This window comes from Falco naumanni, chromosome 7, assembly GCF_017639655.2.
Source record: "Falco naumanni isolate bFalNau1 chromosome 7, bFalNau1.pat, whole genome shotgun sequence".
Taxonomy (NCBI): domain Eukaryota; kingdom Metazoa; phylum Chordata; class Aves; order Falconiformes; family Falconidae; genus Falco; species Falco naumanni.
The window spans coordinates 32,480,688-32,486,687 of record NC_054060.1 but is presented as its reverse complement, the minus strand read 5'-3'; positions in this window follow the sequence as shown (position 1 = coordinate 32,486,687).

The following is a 6,000-nucleotide window of genomic DNA, read 5'->3' as shown; positions in this document are numbered from 1 at the left end:
TGATAAAAAGCAGGGAGGGGGAGATAACTGCACAGCGAGATTCTTGTGAGCTCATAAATCACTGCAAGCCCGGGTCTTGGGACTGATGAAATCACTGGGAACCCCGGTGGCCTGGTTTCCACAGTGCTGCCTGCCCTGCCTCCACTAGCAACAGTATCATTGGAAGAAAAATGGAGTCAAGCTGTTGGGAGAGGGGTGGCTTTTTCCAAGCAACAGGGAAGCTGTTACAGCCCAAGGCTTTCTTAGGATGAAATGATTTAAGCACCTCTCCGACATCCTGCTGATCTATCGGAGGCGGGGAGCCCAATAGCTGAGACTCCTCAGGGTAATTGTGGTGTATTTGCAGAATCAAAGGTTTCCCCTTGGAGCAGAGCCAGCAAGCTTTGGGAAGAAGAATGGATCCGATACAAAGGGTTTTTTAAAAAGCCCATTAAGTCGCCTAGGGGCTGAGCTCACGTTCCCACCAGCTCAGCAGTCAGTGACAGGGGAGTGAGGTTTCATTCCATCTTCTCAGCCCAAGTGGGGATGTTCTTACCCCTTTCTCCCCTTCCCAGGTCTGCACAGGGAAGGGAATCACCCCGGGGTCTGGGGGCAGACCATCACTGCTGCCCCAGAGGGAGCTGGGGGCCTTCCATCTCCCTCTCCTTGCACTGCACACACCCACCAGCTGTGATGAGGCTGAATCAGGAGCCTGGGGCTGCTGTGACACCCACAGCTGGGAGCTGCAGGAGATGTGAGAGATTTGGCTTGTATTTGAGCCCTGAAATCCGTAATCTATGCTCATCATTTGTGTTGTCTCTTATACATAAGGAAAGCATCTGGGAGGTGTAATAATGCTCCCAAGACCTGGTCTCACCCCCAACTCACCATGGGTCAAAATGGGGAGAGCCATGAACAGACCAGGCTTGCTGCGGGAGCTGGGGGCTCTTCTCCGAGACAATGTGTCCTGAATATAACCTCTGGAGGGACTGAGGTGCTAAAGAGACAGTGGAAAGGGCTGAGCTATGCCTGCCCATCTCCTAGTGACACTGCCTTGGAAGATGCTTGGGCCAGCCCTCTCCATTCCAGCTCCCCTGGGCTGGCTCTGTCCTGTACCTGAGTCAGCATCCCACTCCTAGTGCAACCGCTCAGGTCCCCTGATTTAGCCCAGAACTTAAACAGCCTGATAGTCCCATCAGTGTTTCTCTCCTTAAGGGTTTCTAGAGGCAACAGCCAGCACCAGGAGTCAGCTCTTACTCATGCCGCCCCCATGGAAAATATAAGAATGGGGTTAGTAATCCAGCTGTGACTAAGGAGGTTGCAACTGGGGAGGTCCCCCTTACTATTGGCATGACTGTGGTTTCCCTCTCTGCCAGCTTGGCAACACCCTTGTATCACCACCAATTTGGGGCAGGGAGGGCATGGCCAGGGTCCATCCAGCTCACCAGGGTAGGTGTCGCAGGGAGGCTGCTGTCACCACTGCATGTCCCACTGCCCCCAGCCCTCCACCACATGGCAGAGCTGCTCACCCCTGCTCTCCCAGGGGCTCCTTCTCTGCCGGGGAGGTGGTGCTCTCCCAAGGCTTCAATCTGTGTTTGAGATCTCCAAGCAGTACCAGCCATGGACAGCTTCTAGATACTGAGAGCCTCAGCCCTGCCAGGATACTGACCAGAGCCTTGTGCATGGACCTAAAATTATTGCAAGGCAGACAGAGGAGATGTTTGTATGCTTGGGCAATCAGGGAAAAGGCTGAGCAGGGGAAAGAGAAAAGCTTTCCTGCGGTGTCTGATCCCATGCCCAGCCAGGAAAACTTTCCAGCAGGGCTATTCCTCTGGGTGCAGCCCAGAGCAGCTAAAGGTGGCTGTAATACCTCTCCTTCCCTGTTGCAAACACCACTCCCGGCACAGTGGCTCTGATAAGCTCATGAAGCCACGGCAGCACAGAGACCCCGGGGTGCAGCAGCATCTAGGTACCATGGAAAAGGGCATGTGAGCCTGTAAAAGCCCTCACAGCAGAGAAACTGCAACTGGGAAGCAACCAGAAGCCCTCCAGGGAAAACCTGTAAGCAAATATACCCAGCTGAGACAGATGATCTCAGAACACTGATGTCACCCCAGGAGTGCCCTGCGATGGAGCGGGGAGGCTGAGACAGTCCTGTGCTCTCCTCATCCACGCGGGATGCCTGCCCTGCCATCTCTCAACAGGGATGTGACAGGACCAGCTGTTCTGATGACTATAACATCGCTATTCAAGTCTTGTATCAGATCTGTCCCAAATTCTGCGTATTAGAAAGAAATGCAGCACTGGGACCTGCAAAAGCCACACTGAAGCTTTGAAAGATCCTGGGAGCTTTTATGTCCAGTTACACAGCCGTCAGGGATGGGAGAAATCTTCCTGCTTGTGCTGGTCGCTGAGTCTTCACATTCCAGACCTTGTGCTGGGAAGAACAAAACCTCTTAGCTCTGCATTTATTGGAGACAGGAGGCACAACTTGAAGTGATCTGGAGTCAGGCACTGTAAAAATTTAATGATGCAGGACAAATCAGGGTGACCAAGATAGCGAGCAAGAGAGAGATGGTCTTGTGATTTAATGCGCTCGGCCAGGACTCGGGGTATCTGGGAGCAGTTCCCAGGTCAACCACAAGCTCCACGTGTGACATTGGCTGAATTACTAGGGACAAATGCTGCCAAGAATTGGCTTAGGCATCTCACAAAACTAAGATAGGTGCTTAGAAGACTGAACTGTGTCAAAAATCAGGATTAAGATATTTCAAATGCAGCTAGGCCCTTGATGAAGGCTCCTAATTCCCATCAGATAAGCTCCTCTCCCTAACGGATGGCAGAGCTGGGCTGGGACCCACCTTGGTGACCTGGGGGTTAACTGTTTTATGCTCTGTTAAGAGGATATCAGCATGAGCCTAAAGGTGACTTGGCACTTGCTCACTCTGTCTGTACTACAGCTATGGAGCAAACGATGTTCTACTGATAAGGCAACAGTGTCACTTGGCTCCCTGGCTGTCATGGCATGGTGGGTTTGTAGCTGGCTCCCCCAAGCAATGGAGCCAGCATCTGGCCAGACTACTTCCACCTCCCCATTTGCACTTCCTGCAAAGTCTTAATCTGAGGTTTTAAATGGGATTTAAGTGATGCCCTGGCTTTTTGCTGGCCCTTCTGCAAGGGCAATAAACTTAACCCCTGATAGATGTGAACAAATAAAAGCAGCTTTCCTTGTAGGCTGTGTATGCACGCATCCCTGCTAAACCCTTCTCTGACAACCCGAGCAACAGCTGGTGTAAGTCTGCTGTGGTCTCTGGGCTTGAGAGGGAGGCACTGATTTCCACCCACCTCCCACTCCTTCTCTCCTCTTCCTCCTGCATCACCTCTTTCCTGGCTGCTACCCCTCACCTTACCTCTTGCCCTGCTCTCAGGAGATAAATAACCCTGGATGTGAGGAAGATAACAAGGCACTGGACTTTCATTCATTGAGAACTTGCTCCATCTACCTTGAAACAGTTGTGGGTTGTTTGGGGTTTTTTTTTTGTGTGTCTGGTACCTTTGATTGCAATTCAGTGCAAGAAAAGTCAACTCCTGGAACAGGAGGGAGGAAAAAGATGTGTGAAAAGTTACAGATCCCTAATCGGGAATGACTTGTTTTCTAGCAGGGTTGAGGAGTCTAAGGGGGAAGAGATAGTGGCCTTGACCCACACTGAGCAGTACATGTCCCTCTAGACCCAGCATTTGATGCTGGCACGAGGCTGCGAGTGAAGCCTGACACAGGCATCAGCAGGAGGATCCAGGGAGGAGGATTCACGCTTGGCTTCATGAGCAGTCAGAAGCTGCGTGGCAGAAGCCTGCCAAAGACACACCAGGCACAAGCAAGATGATCCAAACCAGGGCACAGGCACACGCAGAGCATCTCACAGGAGACAGCCGGGAGGATGGATGGTGGGGGAAGCACGAGGTGCTTCTGGCGGCTGCAGAAAGCAGATGAGAGGGAAGGAAGGCAACCGCTGCGGGAGCTGCAGAGAGGCATGGGGTGAAAGACCCCAGCCAAGGCACTGAGATTATTAATGGCTTCCTACACCTCCAGCATGCCTGCAAGTGCTTTATATCTCACTGCCACTTGTCTGAGTCGTCTGTTCCCCACAGGGCATGGCAGTTTGTGCAGGAGAAGCGGTTGGCAGAGGGTAAGCTCTCCCAGCATCTCCCAGCAGATTGGGCTTGGACCGGGCAGGTCTAGAAGAAGACTTCAACTAGAGGCAGTAGCTGTCTGCAAAAAGTCTCACAATCTGCTCTCTAATTATTTCTTACATTTTACCCTTCTCTGAACATGATGGAAAAGAATCGGTTGCTTGGGCTAAATATCCCCACCTTCACCAAGGCACAACTCCCTTGTACACCATAAAGCATTTATGTGCATGTGATTAAATGCCATTGAAGCAAACGGGAATTTGCTTACAAGCAAATTACAAATTCCTTAAAGCTTAAGGACTTTGCACAATCAGGGCCTAAATCCACTGAGTCTTTGCTAACACTCCTAGCCAACACAGGCACGGCTGAGTCCTGCCTTGGGAATGCATTTATTTTTCCTTTTGAGGCTATGAAACATTACGCCGAAGCTTCGCCTCCCCCTGCCAGCTGCCGGGAGCTGATGTGAATCCTGGGGCGAGATTGGGCTCAGCACTGTTAGAGATAACGCTGGCTTAGGGTGTGGTTTGTTTTGCAGCAGAACATCCCAGCTCAGACACAGGGCCGCAAGGGGTCCTCTACATACTCGAAAAGCCTCACATCAAAGAAAAAGAGCAAAAAGCCTAACCCTCTCTCCTACCTATGAGGTGAAACCAGCCCTGATTGCAGTCAATGGAAATCCCCCCGTAAGCTCCAGCAGAGCAGGAAAGTTGGAGCAGCTCAGAGGATGGTTTTGTTCATTTGGTACAAATCTTTGGCTTAGACTAAAACAATGTTTAAATAAAAGCTATGGCCCATTTTTCTGCTGAGCAGATCATCTGTGCAACATGAAAGACTATAACCTCAAGAAGAGAGGGCTTTTTTCTTCCAAAATCAATTTTATTTAATTTTTGTAAGGGGATGGGTTCCATATTCCATTACTCTCAGCTGAATCAAGTGTCCTTTCAAGTTTCGCTGGAGCAGACAGATAAAAACTCTCCCCAGGGAGAGTAAGACAGTATTGATCTCACATGGATTGAACTCAGAGAACATTTTTAGGGTCCAGTGAGCAGCTAACGATGAACAATACCAAGTATATTCTTACAGATTTAGAACAAGAAACACATTTTCTTTCCCTCAGCTCGCAGAAAGTCCTGGTTTAGTTTTGTATCCACTGAACAAACCCTATCAAAACCCTCCTGTTACAAGGCATTATAGAGATTATTCTCTGGGCAGGCTTGGTACCCATGTTCTCCCCTTCTCAGGGCTGGATGCTCATCTGTCTTACGGGATGACTGTTACATGTGTCCTACTTAACCAGAGGCTCTGGGAAGCTGGTTATTGGGCCTTCCTCTCTGTATATAGGAGCTTAATTTAATAGGCAGCTGTTGGAAAAACAAGCAGGAAAGCAACACAATAGGATTTGATAAGCAGCCTCCAAACAAGCTCCAAGGAGGCAATTACAAGAAAATGGCTGAGCTGTTTTGATGAGGAAGGTGCACTTCCAGATGCCAACTGTTACACAGCTGCTTGCTCAGGCTGGCAGCTTCTAGATCAAGCTATCGCTACATGGTTAACGAGTGTCCTTGAGGGGAGTGGCAAGGGAGAGTCCTGGGAAGACATTTTCTGGAGGAAAAAAGATGAATGCAAGAACGTAAGAAAAGTTGTGGTGGGTCAGACAGGAGGACCATCCCACCCGGCATCCTCTTTCTCTCGTGCATGATAAGACAAGGATATAAGGAGCGTACAGGGATATTTTCCCATAAACCCTCCAAGCCTGCAGCAGGCTGCAGCTCCAGGACTTCCTTAGCCAGAGGCTTGTATAGAAAGACTGTGTTGAATAGTCCTAGCTTA